General features: G+C 45.3%; 1 protein-coding gene and 1 long non-coding RNA gene across 2 annotated transcripts in view; one reads left to right on the top strand and one right to left on the bottom strand.

Annotated features, from left to right (window-relative positions):
• The window catches only part of NGF (nerve growth factor), a 26,367-nt gene extending 24,811 nt beyond the window's left edge, over nt 1-1,556 (bottom strand). Inside the window, 1 exon segment of the mRNA XM_008644680.2 lies at nt 1,066-1,556. The gene's annotated coding sequence lies outside the window, so the exon portion shown is untranslated.
• The window catches only part of LOC108444919, a 41,558-nt gene extending 19,077 nt beyond the window's left edge, over nt 1-22,481 (top strand). Inside the window, exons 4-6 of the long non-coding RNA XR_001859637.1 lie at nt 17,234-17,486; nt 17,978-18,306; nt 19,571-22,481. This is a non-coding gene — a long non-coding RNA (uncharacterized LOC108444919). The remainder of the gene's footprint in view (nt 1-17,233; nt 17,487-17,977; nt 18,307-19,570) is intronic.
• The last annotated feature ends 195 nt before the right edge of the window (nt 22,482-22,676 follow it).

Raw genomic sequence — 22,676 nt, 5'->3', positions numbered from 1 at the left:
ATGTACAGACAAGTCAGCTCCCTCTCTGTCTTATTGCAGATAATTGTCACATTTTAGTTCGGCTTAGCAAAAAAAGTGCCCCCAAAACTTCATTGTGATACTCTAATGCATGAAAACACCCATAAATTATCCGTCTAACAGTTACAATGCAACTTCCAAGTTGTGACAACTTGGAAAACCAGCCTGACAAGCACGCTCACTTTTGGTGTTTTTCTAAAACTTCTTGAGCGTTATAAGGAGAATTTAAAGTGAAGAAAGAACCGAAGCACAAACACTTTTTGTTCTCAGCACACAAATTCCTTCTGTCTCCTTGCCTGGAATCCCCCGTTTTTATCTGTGAGCAGTGTCTTGGCTAAAACAGTGTTATCACCAGCTATAAATCAATAAACATTGTCAGCTCCATCCTGTCACTACACACAGGCAGCGGGGAGGTCGTGAGCTTTTCCAAGTGGACATCCCAGAGGATACATGGTCTCTAGTGAAGTACTGCTCTGTCTGCAGCTAAAAGGATTCTGCCTTGGGTCAGTCACGCTTTGATTTAGCAGAATTCCTATTTATTTATATTAGTAAAGAAAGAAAGGGTTTTTTCTCTAGAGTAGAATTATCACAGGGAGGAAAGAAAAGGAAATAAGGAAGCCTCAATATTCAGAACAAAGCCAGTAAAGAATTTTCATATAGGTGTAACTGCTGCAGAATGCAAATAAAACTTAAGTTCCCATATACCTGGATAAAAAGAGTAAGAACACTTGCATTTCCCTAAGATTAAGCTGCTCTCGCTAAAGATGTTTTTCAAGCTTTAAGCTTATCCACAGCTGCCCCGCGAACACCTTCCAGATGTGTGTGCAGCCAAACCTGCCTCAGCAGATGCGATTTTCGGTTTCACCAAACCACGCCGTGCTTGCAAACGCTGCTTGTAGGCAGCGAGCGCTCCGCGTTTCAGAGCCATCCCATGCGTGCCTGCTCCGGAGAGCAGAACCAGCGCGCAGCACCCGCACCTGGGCCGTGCGGGGATCCCCGAGCTCCGGGCGCTGCCGCAGCCGCGCTCCGGCCGTGCGGGTCACTCACCTCAGAGCCGGAGCGCCGCTCGCCGGGGGCTCTGCGCTGCCCGAGGGGTGTCCGGGCTGCTATGCGCTCTGTGGCACCCCTGTCCTCGGCCCCTGTGCCCAGCCCGAAGAGCCATTCACATCCCGCTGCCGCCGCAGCCTCATTCAGCGCTCAGGGCTCCGCTCTGACTCACAGCGATCCAGCTCCCTCTGGGTCCTAGCGCTGTGGACGTGTGGGAGCTGCACGGACTCGCAGGAATTCGGCGCTTGGCTCGCTGCCGAGCCCAGGCAGGGATGCACAGATGTGCAGTGAAAGTTTCAAAGCGTGGCTGGTCGTCTGAGTGCGCTCGCAGAACGCCCAGAGAACCCTCCGGCTTCCCAGTGCCGCTGGCAGTGACTGAAACCCTCTGCAAGGGATGTTTTGTCCTCAGCCTTTCCACTCTGCATCCTAATCCTTGCCCTCAATTTAAAGATGAGGGCTCCCAGAATGAAACTCCCAGCTCCCTGATGAATGGGTCCTTTAGAAAATCATCTCCAGAGCCCTTTGCTTATCTCGGGAGCCTGTAAACAAACCTGTAGGAACACCAATGGTTAACTGGGGAAGGAGTGGACCGGGTTCCCGCAAAAACTGTGCAGTCCCCATTATCAGCTGGCTTTAACTGGGGTCAGCCAAACACTGGTTGAGAGTAGCAAAGAAATATTTGACCCTGACTTGAGGCAGAGGAAAAGATTATATAATAATCCTTCCAACTGAAACATCCTGCGTTTAACGTGCTTACCTTAAGCAACAAAGAGATATGGAAATGTTTTCCAGTATGTTCGAGGAGAAAGATTAAGTAGTTTACAAGGGAACAACAGTGGGATTTAGGCACTGATTGTGTATATATATATATATATATATAAAAGGCAATTTGGCTATAAACTCTACTCTCAAAAAAGTTGGCAGCTCTGTTGAGGATTATGAAGCAGCCCCTTAGAATTTCCTAGCTCTCATTCTGGCACAGTGGAACCTTTGTGATTATACAGACCCAAGGAAAAAAATTAAAAGCAGATCACTGTGTTTTATCTAAGTGGAAGTAATCAAACACTTTTTGATTCCATCCAGGAGAGGGCAGCCAGCTGGAGAGACTGGTCCTTAAATCCTTTGGGAAGGGGAAAGATGTGTGGAAGGCACTATGTAAAGGCGAAGAGCAAGGAGGCAGAGAAGCTTTGAGATAAGCAAGTTATTTGCCACGGGGGTGTGCTGCTTTCTGCACCTGGAGCACCCATATCCTCGTGTTTTATTAGCACCAGTAGAAAAACCCTGAATTCCTTCCCCACAGTGCCAAAGTGGCTTCAGTGCTCGATTGATTCTTGGAGGTGATGTGTGTTTAAAATTGCCCAGAATATGCTTTAGGAAATTGCAGCACAAGATGCTGGATGTGAGTGCTGAAATTGCCTTCCCCATTTGCCAGGATTATGCAGATTGCTTTGTTTTTCTCCAAGAAAAATTCTTCTGCACATGATGGCAGCCACAGGCCCAAGTGTGTCTTCATTTACACAGAGAGAGTTGCTTCAAATGTTGCCTGTAAACCTTGACCTCGGGATTTGGCCGGAGCCTCAGGGTCCGTGGCAGAACTGCCAGGCTGTGCTTGTGCTGAGCATTTGTCTCGCTTCATTAAGATATCCTCAGATTAGGACTTTGTGCTGGAAAATTGGAAAGAGCCTTAGAGCCCATTGTGACTGCAGCAAACAGCATCAGATGAGAGCTATAAAATGATAGGATTTTTCTTTTCTTTACTTAAAGTTAACGCACACTTGTGTTGAGCATCTCTAAGTTGATTTCTTGGCAAGAGCTGCCTGATTTTTCTTAAAACTGTGTCACAAAAGCTCATTTGGACACAGTAGTCAACAAAACATTGTGTTTGTACTCAATCTGTATCACCAGCACTAATTTCTGTCTTGAAGAAATCCTCCTCTTGTCCCACATTCTCATCCCTCCTGAGCTCACCCCAGCAGGCTGATGTTAGCAAGCAGCACAGCTGGGATCCCTGGGAAGAAGAAGGAGTTTTTCTGCTTTTTCTGACGTTCCCATGTCACCCAAACAAACACCAATTCAGCTTTGGAGAAGGTGTGGCAGCAGTGCACAGAGGAATGTCTGATCCCAGGGACTGTAGGGCTCGGAGGTGAACCCTTCTCCTCCAGCACTGGTTGGAGGCACAGATTTAAAGAGAAAATCCTTGCTCAACCCCTCCACGAGCTGAGGGTTCTCTTGCTTTGGCAGGTCACTGGCGCGAGGTGAGGGATTAGAATGTTAGGCTGAGTAAGGAAAAGATGTGCTCTGGAATCAGAGAGGCAGCTGGATAAAGAGTCTTGTGAGCACAGAATGAATGAATCCTATTTCTCTGCTGGGTTGCATCCAGTTATTTCTCTGCTTCTACTACAATTTAAAGCCTCCCATGATCTCCTGGATGAGCTTCTTCTGTGAGGAGCTGTGGCTGCCCCAGCCCTGGCAGTGTCCAAGGCCAGGCTGGACAGGGCTTGGAGCACCCTGGGAGAGTGGAAGATGTCCCTTCCAGGGGGTTGGAACTGGCTGAGCTTTGAAGTCCCTTCCAACCCAAAACACTACACCATTCTACAGATTCCTCCTGGAATCAGTGTCTTTTGTGCTGCTGAAAGTCTCAGAGAAGGCATCTGGGAAGAAGTGTCTGGGCTCTTTTTGTTTAGAAGAAACAGCCTTCGAGGAAAACTGTTGCTTTTGATGAATCCTCATTTATTTCTGAAATCTTTGTGGGTTTGGAAGCAACATGGGAGAGTACAGCTGCTGTTCATAAAATCTTGGCACTTTAGAGAGGTGTCAGGTCACTGAGAAAGGGACCCACAGAGCATCAAACAGTTTTCAGAGATCCTGTAAAAGTATAAAGGGATAAGATGAGCTTAACAAGTTTTATTTTCTTCAGAGATGCTTATTTACATGTGTGTGTGCATTACATTCAAGACTTCCTTGTAATGCTAAGTCTTTACATGAAAAAAATTGTATCACAAGTAGCCCTCTTCCCCTGCCTGTCCTGGGGGTGCTTTGATGTGAGTGTGAGGAAGAGTTTTAAGCATCTCAAATTAAACACTCAGAGTGGAAGACGGTGTCTGTTTTACCTAAAAGAGTATTTATCTTTTACACTTTTAAATTTGCAGGAAGCAGAACGTCATTAACTTGTGTAAACTTGTCTGATAGCTGTTCCCAGAGCTAAAGTGAATGGAAGGAGATCGCAGAATACCAGACTGGTTTGGGTAGAAAGGGACCTTAAAACTCATCCAGTGCCACCCCTGCCGTGGGCAGGGACACCTTCCACTGTCCCAGGCTGCTCCAAGCCCCATCCAGCCTGGCCTTGGACACTGCCAGGGATCCAGGGGCAGCCCCAGCTGCTCTGGGCACCCTGTGCCAGGGCCTGCCCGCCCTCACAGGGAACAATTCCTTCCCAATATCCCATCTCTCCCTGCCCTCTGGCAGTGGGAAGCCATTCCCTGTGTCCTGTCCCTCCATCCCTTGTCCCAAGTCCCTCTCCAGCTCTCCTGGAGCCCCTTTAGGGGCTCTGAGTTCTCCCTGGAGCCTTCTCCAGGTGAGCATGCCCAGGTCTCCCAGCCTGGCTCCATAGGAGATATTAAACTACGACTCAGCTGGAGGAAGCTCACCCATGTCTGGCTAAGTAGAAGTTAATCAAGAGGTTGGAAGGAATGAGCACGATGCAAATTCTCTTCTTGTGTTCATTACAGCAAGCAAAAAAGTTGATAGAGGAACTAAGGGCCTGTTTTGCCTTTGTCAGTTTGTGCAGCACCACTGCGGGGTTGTGTGGGGGGGAGACGTTTCCAGAAAAATGCAGAAGCTCACTTATGGGTCATGAATAAATGGGTCAGACAAACGAGTTCATTACTGATATACTGTAGGACTCAGTCTCCTGTAAATATTTTCTTAACTGTCTCTGCCTCATGGCTTCACAGCTGAGTCGATACCACACAGGGAATGTGGCTTGGGCGCGTCGGAAAATCAATGGGAACACGATGCAATTCCAATAGCCTGCAATCCAAACCGAGCAGGGAGACAACCACTCATCTGTGCTGGATTGCTGAAGTGATTTGCACTAATCCTTTCTTTCTCTTTCTCTTTCGCTTGGTTCTGTAGCACACAGGAGAAGGAAACCTTTTGACTCTAAATGAAAACATCTCAAAAGCCTGAGCTGACTAAAAGCAAAATGTCTGGTGATGGTTCAAGTGCTGTTACTGAGAGGATATAATTGTAGTGGCAGTGACATATAGACAGAGCTCTGAGAAAAGCTTCACATTCTGCTTCAGACTCAGCACAGATTTGGCAGACAGTTGTTTGAAGAGATAACAACAACTACACTTGTTTTCTGGAATGCACAGGCTTGCGTGCAATATATTCTTTATTTAATATACATTTTTATTAATGGCTTTAAACTGAAAGAGAGTAGGTTTAGATTAGATGCTAGGGTGAAATTCTTCTCTCTTAGGGTGGTGAGGCCCTGGCACAGGGTGCCCAGAGAAGCTGTGGCTGCCCCTGGATCCCTGGAAGTGTCCAAGGCCAGGTTGGATGGGGCTTGGAGCAACCTGGGACAGTGGAAGGTGTCCCTACCCATGGCAGGGGGGGGAATGGGATGGGATTTAAAGCTCTTTTCAACCCAAACTATTCTATGATTCTATGGTTAATTATCAGCTATTCATTGGCAGAGAGGATCAAATGAGAGCCTATGTGCCATTTAAAATATTAAAGGAACTATGGATTTTGAGAATCAGCACTCCGATGTTTATTCCATGCTCTTCTGTAAGCGCATAAAGATTTTTAAGAAATTCTGCTTAGTAGCTGCAAAGTTTTTTCCCAGGATTGATCTTTTTGCGCTTGGCTGAGCCAGACTTGGGTTGAATTCTGAATTCTCCTTTGAAACCATTTTTTGTCAGAGTTTGCTGATGGTGGATTTTGTTTGAGGTCTCTCTCCTTGGACAGAAGCTGCTCTGATGGATTTTTAGAAGGAGAACACCTGCTCTGGTGCACCTTTCACATTCATCTCCTTGACAGAGGCACTTAAAGAGCCAGTAAAGAACATCCCTCCCTGGTGCTGGGGTTGGGTATTTGTGCCTGGTTCTGTGCTGCCAACACTGTGCCAGCATTAATCTTTCAAACACCCACAGTCTGACAGGGGGATCCTTTTTGGGGGGGTGCCAGCACTGTCAGTGAAGCTCAGCAGCTCAAGGACTCACTCCCCCAATGTCAGCATCAAATGGGACCGTTCTGGGGGAGGTCTGCACGTGCCTTTGCTGGACAGTGGGACCATTATTCCAGATGCCCTGAGAATCCCTGGCTTCAGCATCGCTCCTCTCCTGGCTGCAAAGGATTTGGAAGCAGAGAGGAGCACCAGCTCTGGCCAAGAGTGACTCCTCCCTGCTCTGATTGATGAAATAAGCCCAGTGCTCTTCCATCCCACTCTGCCCAAGGCTGGCCCCATCACAGGGGCACAGCCCATGCTGACATAATGACAATAATTTGCCTGTAGGACCATGCTTTGCTCATGACCTCTGGCAGCTGGCAGTGCTTAAGGGATTTTTTATCTGCAGGGGATGAGCACTAAAATCTGATCCTTTTTGCCCTGTTTAGTGGGCAGATGACATATGATCATAGCACAATTCTTCCTCCTTTTGGGACTGAATCCTCATGTGCTGCAGCACTGGGGCCACAGCTGTGGGATCAGGTTGTGCTTGTTCTCCAGGGATGTTCCATGGCCCTGCACAGCAGATTCGTGTACACAACACCACAGCAACTGTGGCCACTGGGCCAAAGATTCTCCCACAGAACTATCTGCTTTTTTCAGAGTGCCCCGAAACATTCCAGGGTGCCCCTTGACCTCCTGCTGTAGAACAGACCCCACGAGAGAACTTGGTGCTCTCAGGGAATGTTGCTTTGTTGCTTAAATCTTGTGGAGGGGGTGGAACAAACACTTTGGCATTTGAGTTGCTGGTATATAATCTTTTAAGGGTAAAATCAGGCTTTTCATTAAACACCTTTTCCTGCTCTTTGGTCGGAACATGGTCTTCTTCTGTAAACACTCTGCTTAAACCTTCCTTCTCAGACACTGGTTTTGCTGGAAGTTTTTAAGAGAATATTTGTGGAAAGGAGACAGAAGTATTAACTAGCGAAATGTCACCAAGCTGTGGAATTGAGGTAAAAAAGGTAATTTGGCAGAGTTAGCAATTAGTCTGTGATAACAGGAATTACCTGGCTGCTTTAAAGTTCATCCAGGATTTGGCCAGGCTCTGCTACCAGGAGAGGCTTTACCATAAATCAGCCAATTTCTTCAAACATTTCTGCCCTGTAAAAGTTTTCCAGCTACCTGTGCTTTACCATAAATCAGTGAACATGAGAGAGGCCACCCTTTGGGGAGAGCCCCAGATTGCCCCCCAGTCATTCAAGATTTAATTTCCTTTGGTTGAATTCCAACTTTGAAAAAGAATCCCATCTGCAGGATTCTCCCTGGCCAGCCCTTCTCTGTGTTTCCAAGAAGGAGCACACTTAGGAATTGCTGTAAAACATGGCTCTCTGTTCCTAGCACTGTTGCAGGGCAGTAATTAAAACCAGGACTGTTATTCACTCTTTACATACCAATGCCTGGAAGCATGAGCTCTGTGGGTCTGTGTTCTGTGGGAAATGGACTGGGTTGGTTGGGGTTTTGGTTGGATTTTATTATTATTTTATTATTGTTATTATTATTGTTATTGTTATTATTATTGTTATTTCTTTGTTATTGTTATTGTTTGTTATTTTTTATTATGGTTACTACTACTGTTATTTCTTTAGGGACAGAAAAAAGTGTTTAGTGACTACAGCAGATTTAAATGAATAAAAAATGCACTTTGTCCCCCGAAGTGACAGCTGGAGATAAGATCTACTGGCAGAAGGGATGTTGAAGGCACACCCCTACCCTAATTCCATTTATATCTGGATGAACCTGTTGTCTGGGAACTTGTCTGCCTGAGGCACTGTTTGCTTCCAAACCTTTTCTGGCAGCAATATCCAGAAGTTCTCCACCATCTCTCAAAGTACTTGTGCATGTTCTGAGCTGCTCTCATGTGAGTGTCCCCACGTTTCAGCAGTTTCAGCCCTTCCATCCCCACCTTATCCAGCACCTTCATCACTCTGTAAACCTTCCCGTGTCCTACCCCACTGCTCTCCCCAGCCCGAGGAGCCACAGTCTCACAAAGCAGCTGTTTCCTCGCTCACTTTAATCTCTTTACACGCCCTCCTGTGAGCCTTTTCTCACTCCCCTGTGCCCTTCCAGAGCCTGGAGCTGCACATGGACTCAGTGGGTGGGTGCAGAGAGGTGCCCCGAGGTTTGTGCAGGTGATTTCTGAGCCTCGCATATTTCCTGATACATTTGCAAGCAGTGATGATATCCAATTTTTTTATTTATCATTTTTATGTGCACAGCATCAAGCCATCTGTTGCATTAAAAGTTCATTAAAAAACCCAAGGAATCCCTTCTCCATGTGAAGAAATCCTGTTCTATTCTGTAGGACTGAGTGTATTCCAGCTCGTTGGTGCCTGTTTGCAAGTCCCTACAAGCTGATGGCTCCAGCTGCTGTGCTGTCCTTTGTTCTTGTCACAGGCCAATTGTAATTTCAAAATGTTATTTTAATTAAGAAGGAAAATGTGCTTGAACAGGCCTCCCCTTTGTGGGGACACACAAGCTTGTTTAACCTGACCAAGAGAAACAGCCCAGACCTGGACCCCAGACTCACACCAATTTAGTGTGAAATGTCTATTTTCTGCACTGGATTTTACTCGTGGAAGAGAGCAGTGCTATTGCTTTGTGAGGCTGATCCCTTGTTTTTCTGGTGGTTTAAATTCTGCAGATACTGAAAAAGCTTCTCTGCTTTCACTGCAGTGAGGTCAGACCCAGCTGCAGTTTCTCTTCAGGCATGTGGATCATGTCCCAGCCTGGACACAAGTCCAGCCTACCCAGCACCTCTCACCTGGCTCAGAGAAGTTGGTTCTGTCTCTTTTGGAAGGAGACCATTTTTTTAGGGTGGTCATCCCTAATTAAACCACCTTTCTCTCACTAAGGATCAGAATATCAGAGTTATCTTAGAGCGTGGAAGTTGTCCTTGCATCTGTAAGTGTTCTCTCACTCAGTGTGAGTCAGACCCAGGCTTCTGCACTCAGCTCTCATCCTCCCAGCACTACCTGGGCAGGTAGCAGGGGTGTAGGAGGGAGTCTTGCTATGAAATTAGGAATATTGACTTAACATCAGTCTTGGAGGGAGACGCATTTGACAATTTGACCCATTCCTGGAAGTGTCCAAGGCCAGGTGGGACAGGGCTTGGAGCATCCTGGTCTAGTGGAAGGTGTGGAACAAGATGAGCCTTAAGGTCCCTTCCAACCCAAACTGTTCCATGATTTTATGATTCTGGTGGGGATGGGACATTTTAAAGGAGCTGAAAAAAAGCGCCCAGTTGGACGGACCCTGCACTGACACCAGAGACACAAAGGATGGACTTGCTCTTCATCATCTCTCTGTCCAGTATCTGCTTATCTTTATTGATAAATCTTAATGAGGCTTTGGAGAAGGTTGAAAAGAAGTTCAAATGATCACATTTAAAGCAAAGCTCTAGAAGTATTTAACATCATACTCATCTTCCAGGACCTGAGCTCTGTATTGTATAACAATAGAGATAATGAAAGTGTAAAACACTGGGACTCCCTGCCAATGTTACAACTTGTTTTTACTACTAAAAAAGGCAGTAAACTGGGAGGGCACATCCACAAGTGAATTGCTTTGCACTTGCCCTGTTTCTTACACTTGTTTTCTACACTTCTGGGCTCTGCTGGAGGCAGAACTCCAGGCCAGAACTACGTTTGGGCCAAGCCAGTGTGGGAGTGAGCCTGTGCGTTCAGTTGCTCTGCAGGAAAAGGCAAAGTTCTCCCTGTGAGAATTATTCTGAATTGAAAACTGAATGAAAACAAAGCTTTTCAGTTTTGCTATGAGGAAAACTAGGCATGGAGTGAATCCCTGGTAGGGCTGTCACACTCATCTGCCAGGTTTTTATTTCAATATCGCAGACTTCGTCTCATCTTCACCATGATTTCCACCTCTGGATTGCCGGGTAAATAGTCTGCAGAATAAAATCCCTCAATTATCAGCAGTGAAGTGAAGCTCTCAAGCAACTCACTTTTATGTATCCTGGATGTCCTTGCCCTGTGAGCTGACATGGGACCACAAGGAGGTGGGGGAGCCTGGGGAATACAAAGCTTTAAGGAGAACTAGTGGAACAGTTGGAGCAGAGATGTGGGATGCTACAGAGATGAGGTGGTGAGAGGCCAGGTGAGGTGGGGAGGAGGCACGAGGAACCAGCAGGAACCCACGGCACAGATCTGTATAAATAGTAGTGTTTCCAATGGAACAATAGTGTTTTCAATGGGCTTGTAGGAAAAGGGAGAATTCTGAGATAAGGAAAATAGATTTTTATGGGTTTTGCCAAACCACTGTAGTGGATCAAGCCTTGCAAACAGGAACAGCTTTGCTTTTCAGGGACACTTTCACACCTCCCTCCCAGGGTGTCCTGAAGAGGCTCTGTGGCATTGTCACTAGACCTGCAATACTGTGACATGGAAGTCCACCTGTGAAAATCAGCCACCCCCCCAAATGCAGGTTGAAAACATGCAGCTGCAGCATGAGCTGAAAGTGCTCTTTGCATGCACAGAGGGAATCCAAACCAATTTGGGTTCGAGGAAAGCAGGGTTTACTCCGGGACACAACGCAGTGTTTGCAGATCATTGGACAGCTCACTCTCGTACAGATCATGCCTTTTTATGGGGACATTCCAGCTCCAAAGAAAGCAAATTCTTCTCAAACACATTGTCTTAGTTAAACTTTTAATATGTTTTGATATTGCCAGCAGCAGCTTTATATAATGCAGTCGTGTAGCAAACAAACTCACTCTGTGCTCTTGAGGAATGGAAGCCCATGGATGGAGGGGATGGATTGGCACTGTGGGATTTGCAGTGGTTCATGCCTGGAATCAATGGGTTAATGACCTTCCAGCACTGCCTCAGGACTGGGAAGTACAGAATGTTCTGGAAGCAGGGGGAGAGGGGAAGGTTTTGGCCAGCTCACCTTGAGCCCTGGTTATGGATGGCAGGAAAAGCTCCACTTAGACCAAACCAGTTACTGACTGGGGTTCTGATCCCCAAACCAGGACTAACTGGGGTTCTGATCCCCAAACCAGTTACTGCTTCTAACCTGGATATCAATACTATTCCTTCTTTCCTTAGTGCAAGGCATAGGCCATGTCCTCTTTCCAAACATGAAAAAGATAATACTGGAGCAGTCATTGCCATAAAAAGGAGTTTGGATGGTGCCAGCTGATCAGTGTTTCTCGAGGCTCTCCCTCGTGTCCATGTCCCTGAGCTCTGGGAGCCTGTCACTGCTGTTGGTGACACCATGGGGACATGCAGCTCCTCGTGGGGAGCATCACGCCTGGCTCCTGCCTGACTGTCCATGATCTGCTGAAGGCTTGGCTCTGCAGGAGCTCCTGCCATGCTGCTGTGTCTTGGCACACTTCTCCTTGCTGTAGTGGGAATCCTTGGAAGCACAGCACCACGTTATGTCCTAAAACTGTTCTTCCTTATGCAGAGGGACAGTCGGTATTTTGGGTTGTTCTCTCCTTCCTGTTCTTTTCAGGAAAGCAAAGACAATTTTACGTTGCATTTGTCACTCCATAAGCCTTTCCAAAATCTGGGTCATTCCAAATGCAAGCTGTCACGTGGGTAAAGTAATTCTGCTTGGGAATTAACCTGGCAATTCTAAGTGTTACTACATTAAGAGCAGAAGTCCCACTTGGAAATCTCAGGTAATACATATGCTTTATGTTTTCCTGTAAAGAACAACTACTCAGGAGTTCTGGAAGTCCAGGAGAACTTACAGGATATTCAAAGAGTGCCTCCCTTATTCTTTGGGTCTAATCCTGATTTTATGAGTGCAGCTCTTTAGTGGAACATTTTACAACATTGTGGTCAGTGGGAAAAGCTGTGTTGTGCATGTGCTTTTCTTCTTTCCATCCTGGATTTTCTGTTTACACGTGGCCTGTTAGTTCCTCTGCCACTTGATCACATCACAGTGTCCTTTGGGACTGGAACCAGGCTTTGAGACAGCTCTGCTAATGAGGAAGAGGCATCCATTCCCTGCAGTTTGCTTGGGATGCTGGGGAATAAGGAGATATTGAAATTACCATCCATAATCTTGGCTGTAAATGATCAAACAAATCATCACCTGTGTTTGTAAATCTTATCTCCTAAGTTCTTAAGTGCCCAGGTAAAGCAGAAAGAAAGAGGGATCCAGGAGTTGTTCTCAAGGTGGTGGAAAACTCTGTACATTGCCTGAAGCACAGGGAAGGCAGGGCATGGAAAGACTGCCCAGTGCTGCAGTGGAAATGATCTGTTTATCTCTATTTTTAAATTACTCCCTTTCTTTTAGAATTATGTTCAACACTGTGATGCTTTTGGATGTCCAGCAGTTAAATTATTAGCACTTAGAGCATTGATGAGAGCCAGCAAACCGAGCTGGAGCACGGCTGGCAAAGGAAGTATTTGTGTAAGAGGTGACTGACAGCAACTTGTCCCTGTCTGCGAAGTTTCTTCTGTGACTTCTGTGTCAAAAGTGAGTTCTTCAAAACCTCCAGCTCCCTTAATTTTTTAACCTGCTTGCTGGGAACAAGAAAATGTCTCTTTCCCAGCATTCTCCTTTTCACATTGGCCTTGTTGCAAGCAAGAGCTGAGTGAAAAGGAGAAAAACCCAAACCAGAACAACAAAAAAACCCCCAACACAACCTTCATTCCAGAGTCCAATTTGCAATGAGAATCTTTGAGTCTATTTTTGTCCAATTCCATTTGGACAAAATTCAAGAATTTGATTTTTCCCATTGCTTTGCTTTATACTCTGGTTGACTCGGAAAGCACGGGCTGAAAGCAACACTGAACCACAAAATTCAATTAAAACACAAGGCGTAAGCAGGGAGGAGAAATGAATGGGTGGATTAGTCTATCAGCTGCTGTTCCCATGATCTTCTTATCTTATCCTGCACTATGAGAAGAACTGTTGGGAAGTGGAGTCATTCTAAAATCTGCCCAGGCTGCTGTGTCCTCTCAGCACAGAGCAGAAAATTGGATCAATAGCCTGAGCCTATTCCTCTTCGCTTTCCTTCTAAACAGCTGGACTGCCAAATCCACCCAGAGAATGGAGGCTAATCTGGGGTTTAATCCTCTGCTCTCCCACTATGAAGTTAAACAACAGAGCCTGGAACAAGCAGAAATCAGTACAGATTCCAAACCAGGCTGCTTAGGGTTTACACATATTTATAATTATAAAATATTTTTTAATATATGTTGCTGCTGTTCTTGCATCTAGCAACTAAATCAGACATTTGGAACAGAAACGTTTCTCAATCCTGAAATATCAAAAAAGAAAACCTAAGGCAGGAGGGAAATGTTCTAAAATGACAATATTTAATTTTTAATTTGTTCCTACTTCTATCATACATTTCACTTTTTATATAGAACATAATAGCAGCACTTCTGAAGTTTTACATCAAGGTCCTTGAGACCAGGGGAAGAGAACAGAAAGGAGCAAACACATTCTTGGCCTCGTATGAGCTGTTTCAAAAACTGCCAATTATGACCTTTTCCAACCTTAACAATTCTATGATTGGTACCTGGACCTTTATTGAAATAGACAAAGGTAAAGGGGAAAATATATTCTTTTTTATTCTTTCTCTTTTACTCACTAGAAATATTAGATTGGTTTGCTGGTGGAAAACTGTGTAAGCCTGAATGGAGGGTCCTAACTCATGGAATGGATGGGACACAGGAGGGAAAAAGGATTGTTGGTGGTTTCCTTCAGATAACTCACTGCAAGGCATCTGCACCGTGCTGCACAGCACCTCCCCCCAGGTCTCTGGTGATGGAAACATTTCGCTGGAACACTTCACTGCAGGAAAGGCAGTTCAGCACATCCATGCACCTGGAATGATTGTTGGAACACCTGGTTTGGGGTTACACAGGACTGGTTCTGATCCCTCAGTCCCTGCTCAGAACTTGGTCTCACTGGAAATTTGGCATTTTGAGCTGTGTCCCGGTGGCAGATACCAATGTTCTGGTGTTGATGTGGGAGGGGTGATGCAAATGCAACTTTGGGCTTTAAGGTCCCTTCCAACCCAAATAATTCCATGGTTCCTCCAGCTGTGTCTCTGCCGGAGCATTCACCACTGTGGAAAGAGCAAGTTTGGAATGTGTTGTTCAGGTGGCAGGCACAAGCTTTTGGTGTTGATGTGGGAGTTGATATTTGGGATGCAGGCTGACCTGCAGCCTTGTGTAAGGATGGGCAGCATTCCCACTCTCCTGTGTCCTCACAGGGAATCACAGAATCAGGGAGAATCCCAGACTGGTTTGGGTTGGAAGGACCATAAAGCTCATCCAGTTTCACCCCCTGCCATGGGCAGGGACACTTTTCACTGTCCCAGGTTGCTCCAAGCCCCATCCATCCTAGTGTTGGACACTGCCAGGGCTGGGGCAGCCTCAGCTGCTCTGGGCACCCTGTGCCAGTGGGGGTGACCTCCCTGTTTGCTGCCAGAACTGGAGAATCAACATTGCGCTGGGTGGTTTGAATGTTTTCCTGAGCATTCCTCCTAGAATATCTTGTCTCCCTTCAGCACCTCCAAGCACCCGTAAACACATCTTCCTTTCTGCACTTCCCTCAGTGTATTTATTTTAGTAGCACGGAGGGGGAGATGGAAAATCCTCTGAGCAGTAGCCACAGAAGCTGATCCACCACTGAGCAGGCACATGGCCAACTGGATGCATGGGCATACATGCAGACAGCCCAAAGGACAGATGTATCAAATCAGATTTATGAGGTCAGTTTTCCCAGCCAATAAAGCCCAGATTGCTGTCTGCCCCGTTATAACCTTCCTGTGTTTAAATGGATGTGAAACAGATAATCCAGCCTTTGGCGGGAACAGCACTGATAAAACACAAACATTATTTCTGTAGCCACATAAGATTATTTTTCCAATTCAGCAAAAAGTATTGGCTTGAAGATTGTTAAAGAGGTCACAGTATTTTTATACCAGTTGTGTGTGAATAAAAATTTTCTCAGTCCAAGAGAAGGATCAGAGGATGTGCATTAATTATTATTATTACACAGTAGAGTACAGCAGGAAGGAACTGTGTATCTCAGTGTGACGAGATCTCTCCTGGGCAAACCTGTGTAAGTGATATCTGCTCCTCAAACCCCAAACAAGATGGTCCTGAGCCCTGGGCCAGGCTGGTGTTTCCCTCAGGCTGAAGGTTGTACCTGTCAAAGTGGTTGTTCTATGAATGGGACAGGATTTTGAGAACATTTCATCCCACCATTTATGATTATTGACCATGTTATTTCCCCAAACCTAAGAAACGAAATGCAAATGTCCCATTAGGATGGTGGTGTATCCATTATCTCCAGGATAACTGCCTGAAAAAGCTGCATTTTTCCTTTTATTTTCAGTAAAACAAAGCAATTTTCCATTCTATAAGATCCCTTCTCTCAGCAAACAAACCTAAATTGGTTCAGTATTGTTGTTTGAATCTCTATTTACTTATCCTATGGGAAAAAAATGTAAATTAAAATATGAACATTGCATGCAAGACACTTCAAGAAGATATTGAAATTGTACAGTAAAAATAGCTTTCTGATGGGAATATATTAAATAACATTGAACATAAAGACTCACTGGCAGTGTCATTTGCCAGCTGCAAAAACAGTATTGGGATGGGAAACATGCTAGGAAGAAGCAGGCACTTGGGAAGAATACATTAGTAAAAATGCTATTTTTATTTAAAGTTCTATACAGTCAAAGTTCATCTTTCAATGTTTTCTAAGGATTAGGCTTTCAGTGACACTGAAACTTTTGGCCCAAGCATTCCTGGAACCACATTGTCCTCTCTAGAACCAAATGAGGAGAAAATAATGCATTATATTAAAACTTATTGTTGTGAACTTCATAAACTGCTTTTCTTTCCCCCTCAGATTCTTTGTTTTGCCTCGTAAAACAGTGGAATGAAGTGATAATTAGTGCCCCTGGAAAGTGGCTGCTCATGTTGGTGGTTAAAGCCAATGGGTCCCACTGGGAACTTTTATAGGAAAGAAACAGCAAAGAGAGATAATTCAGATTCTGAGTTTCACAAGCTGACTCTGAAGTGAGCAGCTCCCTGTGGCACCAGCAGAGTCCAAAGGCCTCTTTGGGAGAGTTCTCAGACGGGACTTCCCCCATGTTCTCTGAGAAGAGCTTCCTGGCATTTGGGGCTCTTTTGTACTGGGTAGAGGTGTGCTGAGCTGGAGCATTTCTCTAACTTCAGCTTCAGATGAAAATGTGTTTATATCAGGAATTCCAGCTGTGCATTGATTCCTCAGGCTGTGCTCTCCAGCACCCCAAATCCCACCTGGTCTAGTGGGAGGCATCCCTGCCAATGGATGGAACCATTGGTTCCTCCAGATGTTTCTCTGCTGGAACATTTCTCACTGTGGAAAGAGCAGGTGTTTGGAATGTGGTGCAACAGTTCCAGCAAGAGAGGTAAAAACCAGTGTCTCAGCAAACTTTAGCAACAAACTGGGGGGTTGGAAATAAATCTTATCATAGAATCACAGAATCGTGGAATCCCAGAATGGTTTGGGTTGGAAGGGACCTCAAAGCTCATCCAATCCCACCCTTGCCATGGGCAGGGACACCTTCCACTGTGCCAGGCTGCTCCAAGCCCCATCCAACCTGGCCTTGGGCACTTCCAGGGATCCAGGGGCGGCCACAGCTGCTCTGGGCACCCTGTGCCAGGGCCTCCCCACCCTCACAGGGAACAATTTCTTCCTAATATATGATCTAAATCTTCCTCTTTTAGTTTAAAACTGTTCTCCCTTGTTCTGTTACTGTCTTACACAGTTGGGAGAAGAATCAGACACAAATTCTGGGTGAGAAGGTGGTTGCACCCCAAAGGAGAGAGAGCTTTTGTCCTTCGATCTTGGGGTTGCAGTGATTCCGTTAATTTTTGTGATGTAAATGTTAGCACATGGTGAAGATCACTTCAGACATCTGACCTTTTCCACTTTCTTATTCCCCTTCCTCAGCTGAATGGGGGAGGTAGTGATGGAACTGCCAGCAAAGCCTGTGAGGACCAGATAACAATGAGGTGATAGTACACAAATGTCAGCCTTCATCAAATTAATCCCAGGACAGTCACCCGGATGCGTTTACAGCAGATAATCTAAACACAAACACAACTGTTCTAATCTCTGCCCTGGTGACTCACCAGCAGATGCCGAACACAGCCCCGTTAACCTCAAGGCAAAGATCAGCATCTGTTCCAGAGCTGTTTGGAAGGTACTGCTTTTATTTTCATCACAATTGCAATCCCGTTTCTCGGTATTCAACTGTCCCTCGAAAATCTTAGAAGTGAGAACAGTCAGCAGTGGAAAACGCGCAGGAATTTCAGATGCAGTCAGAGCAATTTAAGGGATTCTTCTCCCAGAGGCTGCTGGGCACTGCCCAGGCTCCCCAGGGAATGGTCCTGGCGCCAAGGCTGCCGGAGCTCCAGGAGCGTTTGGACAGCGCTGCCAGGGATGCCCAGGGTGGGATTTGGGGGTGTCCTGAGTTGGACTCGATGATCCTTGTGGGTCCCTTCCCAGGGGGAATATCCTGCTCAGGATATTCTGTGACTCTATGAAGTTAAGGATATAATACTGATGTACAGCACTCCCTGGTTTTCCTTGGATGTTTTCTCTGAGGAAAAGGAGAAGTCAGTGGTCTAGAGTTCACCTGTGGCTCTTCAAAACTGTTTAGACTGACATGTAAACGCCTGGTTATTATCACAGGTCCTGGAATCTATTTCTTTTCCATCTTTTTATCGTGGTTCTATGGCCTGCAGCCCTCCAGACACACCAAGTGTGGGCTTTTCTTCCTTTTTCTGGAGACTCTGAAGTTTGGCTGCTTGTTGGCACAAGGTGCTGAGTGAAGGGAATTCTGCAGCGTCTTCCTGGTAGAAAAACAAAGGCTGATCGCTGCAGGTTAAAGCTTGAACTCAGCAAGGAAAAGCCAAGTCCAGTCATTTCTGAGGAGTCAGTATCCTGAGGAACAGTGACTTTCCTTCTGCAAAATTAAACTGCAGAGTAGCAGATCACCAGGTTCAACTTTTAATAGACTGGTAAGTTTGAAATTATAATAATTATTTGGTATGATGACATTTTAACCATCTAGCACTTACAAATAATTCCCTATAGTCATTCCTTGGGAAAGAAAACTGAGATTCACTGACTGCCACTAGGAGATGAGAACAAATTGTGGCCCCTGAAATATTGCCAGATGATCAATATAATTTTTATTATCAGATAGTCTCTTTTTTCACCTTTATTTCCCATTTGATTTCAAACTTTAGACTTCAAATATGTGTGGTTCATCTGTAGCCTCAGGGAATTAATGTCAGACAATAAGTTCTCCAAAGAGGGGTAAAGGAACCCAAACTTCAGTCCTGGGAGGGGGGAAACGTGACTCCATGACACAAGAAGGGAGCTGAATGTTCATTCAAATACCGACCAAAACCACGGCAGAAAGTTCTCAGACCAAGGCTCCCAGAGGACATGGACACAGAACTATAAAATAAATACTGAGGAATCTGGGACATAAAGAAATTCTAGAAAAAAACCTTAATGCTGCCAAAAATATCACCTCCCATCCAGCCCAGATAAAAGGTGACATTTGTACATGGCCTCTTGTATTCAAAGACTTCTACAGACAGAGCCAGACTCCAAGTGCAGAAATCAGCGGGCAAAATTCGGTCACCCAAATTTAAAACAGTGATGTGGAAAAACCTCTGTGTATCTACTGCACTCCCATCAGCTGTCATCCTGCTCTTTTATTTCCAAGTTAATGAATTCCCTGGAGATGCAGCAGACTTGGAAAGGTTTAGCCCCGTGGGACACTGAGCCACGGGCTCTGAATGGAAGGGGCACAATCCCTGCTCCGAGGGCCTCATTCCCTGTGTGTTTTGGTATATTCCATCTCCAACACATGGTTCAGAATTCCACAGCTGAGATCAACCACGGAAAACTTCCGTGTTTCCATCATTGATTTAAAGTTGTATGGAAAGATTTAACGTGATGACATTCTAGGATTCAGTAAACTATGATTATTTACATCAGCTGAGAGACAAAATGTTCTGGAAATTATTGACAACACTGTTAAATTTTGGTATCACTATTTTTTATTAATCTAGTTGTTTAATGATTTAACTGCCTTATAAAAATATGTGTGAAATTATAGCATAGAATTGAAGTTGATAATTGTTATGCATTGTTCTCCTGACAAAATCTTAAAGAAGCTAAGGCGGAGGAGCTCCACAATTCCTCTTCATAGTCCTGTCCTGTTGTTCTCCTCTCTTCCCCTTCCTTTCCTCTTCCCCTCCACCACAGAACATCAGCTACAGTCCCAGGCTGTGTGGAAATCCAAGTGGTTTTCTCTGAGCAGACCCCGTTAGTTTCCAGTTACGGACAACTGACAGAATCATCTGTGAAACCGGTTACCTTCAGGAAAAATGATTCCTTAGTCTCCCTGACTCTATCAGGGACATTTACTGCTTGTTCTAGTAGTAACAAAGCCATCTACTGCTAAGGTATGGGTTTATTTCTTGTTTTAGGGGACCTTCAAATACAATTTCACTTGTCCTTGGTGTGATGTCTCCATGAACGGATCTTATTCTGGTGACAGGTGAACTGTACCTGCATGGATATAAATATTTAATGCTGTTCTGCAAACTCAAACCACAGACAGCAGTGATGTCCCTCTTGTTAAAGTGGTCAAACAGAAGTTCTGTAAGGAATTGTATAAATTGAAACTACAACAAATCTGGGTTGAGAGAGCACTCCCCTCTTACCCTCCTCTTCAGCGTGCCTGGAATTCCTCATCCTCAGCAACCCAGCACTGCCAAGGCCACCACTAATCCACATCCCCAAGCGTCACATCCACACGGCTTTTAAATCCCCCCAGGGATGGTGATTCCTCCACTGCCCTGGGCAGCTGTGCCAGGGCTCGACAACCCTTTCAGTGCAGAAATATTCCCCAACATCCATCCTGAACCTTCCCTCGCCATTTCCTCTCATCCTGTCCCTGTTCCCTGGGAGCAGAGCCCGACCCCCACCTGGCTGCACCCTCCTGTCAGGGAGTTGTGCAGAGCCAGATCTGAGCCTCCTAAAATGCTTCCACTCCTTAAGTGGTTTCACTTAAATGGAACCAAATAAAACCATAAAATTCTCTACCCTGAAACAATCTCAAAATCATAATGATGCATTTCAGAAAGGCAAGTTCTGTGCTGACACTGCTGCGCTGTTGTGGTCCAGGGGAGGAAAGTCCTTATGCAAGGAAATGGATCTTTTAGAAAGCAGGAAGAAAGATGGGATTAAAGAGTTGATTTCCAGGAGAACCTGGGGTCTGAACCCAGGCTCGTGGTACTCAGAAGTGATTAAGAATGGGAAAGTAGCAAGGAGACTCCATCTTCATGGTGGGCTTTGCTCTTCAAACTCCCTGAGGGACTGCAGGAGGATGTTATTACATTACATTTTCAGTCAAATGGAGTGAAAGGTAAAGGTCAGTGTAGGTATGTGAAGTGATGCACCAGGATTACATTTTTTTTTAAAAACCAACAAAAACCCCCTCAAAAACCTAATTTTGCACTAAGAATAATTGGCTCTGAGCTGACTGTTCAGAGTCAGGAAAAATACCTTTGGAAGATTTTTTTTTAATTAGTCTGTGATGTGAGGTGACCTGCAGACAGAATTCTGTCACTATGAAAATTCCCTGGGCACACGTGTGCAGTTATTCCACTGCTCCAGGGGGAGGGGAGTGGAACTGGGAAAGGTTTAAAGAAGGGTGAGAAGGACGGTGAAGGGGGTGCAGGTGTTTTTAATGCAGAAGTAGAAGAATGCTTTAGTCTGGAAAGCAGCAAAATAATGGAGAAAAGGAGAAAAATAATGGGGGAAAAGAGTAAAATAATGTGGGAAATGGGAGGGATTTGATGGAACTGAGTCCTGAGAGCCGTGGCAAAGGTGATGCTGTGTGCTTTTACAGCATGGGAAGCAGGGGGCAACAAAATCCACTCTCAGAAAAGAGGATGGATGACTGCTCTTCCCGTTGCTGCAGAATGTTGTGAACGTGGGAAATTTCTGTAGATTCGGGGGGAAATGAACACATTCCTGGGAAGGAAACCCAGGGAGGACCAGTGCTGACTTCTGACTTGAGAAACCCCTAAAATGCAACTTTCCGGAGGAAGACAGAATACTCTGGAGCCCTTTAATACATGTGTGTCCTAATCTTACACACTTCCATGTCCTTTAGATGGTTGTAGGAGGGAAGATATTTAATTAAAACGTTTGATCTGATTCACTGCTTGTGTGAAGTCACCTCGTGCTAAATATTTGTTACATTTACCTGCCACCGTGTAATATGGAATTTCTTGGAAAAGGAAGCCAAGCTTTGAGTTTTGCAGTTTTTACATTGAGCAAGACAGCTGGAAGTGGACATTTTCTTTCCACTCTTTCTTTGTCACCTGTACAGAGAGTTGAGTGGAGGAGGGAAACCTGCTTTTATGTTGGTTATTTACTGTACATGGCTTTTATACTCCAGTTCTGGACAAACACTGCACTTAAAGCAGTTGCCAAGCTGACATACCTTAGATCTCAGTGTAAGCACAAAAACCAGTAAAAGGGTACAGAAAAAAAGTGGATAGTTACCGTAATACAAGGATTTATAAAGCTGAGAGGGTAATTTTCACATCCTGTGAGGTTTCTGGTGATGGCATTTATGTATTCTGTAACGTGTTACGTATATAATACAGTATATTATAATATACATGTTGCAAAGCACTTTATGTTATGTATATTTTTATATATTTCTATATATTTCTATTTCTATTTCTATTTCTATTTCTATTTCTATATATGTATTTCTGGGTGAGGCTGTTAGTCCTATGGCTTAGTTTTAGGGATTCCTGCATGGAACAGGGAGTTGGACACAATGATCCTTATGGGTCCCTTACAGTTGGAGACATTTTATAATTATTTCAGGAAAAATCTTATTACTTGTGTGGGGTCACAGCCCAGAGCACTCATGGCATGGCCTTGCTGAGCTTTCATCAGACTCTTTGAGCCCAGGCTGTTCCCTCCTGGGGTGAGCTGGGAGCCACTGGGCATTGTGGCTTTTGTCCTGTGTCTTCCCACATTCCTGCAGGAAAATCCTACAATTTCAGATTTCTGTGCACATAATAGAGCATGAGTCTGGTGAGGAGCAGCTGAGGGAGCTGGGAAAGGGGCTCAGCCTGGAGCAAAGGAGGCTCAGGGGGGACCTTGTGGCTCTGCACAAGTCCCTGACAGGAGGGGGCAGCCGGGGGGGTCGGGCTCTGCTCGCCCGGAACAGGGACAGGAGGAGAGGGAACGGCCTCAGGCTGGGCCAGGGGAGGCTCAGGGGGATATTGGGGAAAAATTCTCCACTGAAAGAGTTGCCAATTGGACTGGACTGGGCTGCCCA

This window comes from Corvus brachyrhynchos, unplaced genomic scaffold (assembly GCF_000691975.1).
Source record: "Corvus brachyrhynchos isolate BGI_N302 unplaced genomic scaffold, ASM69197v1 scaffold72, whole genome shotgun sequence".
NCBI lineage: Eukaryota > Metazoa > Chordata > Aves > Passeriformes > Corvidae > Corvus > Corvus brachyrhynchos.
Note: the sequence above shows the minus strand (reverse complement) of the source record. Positions and strands in the feature narration are given on the sequence as shown.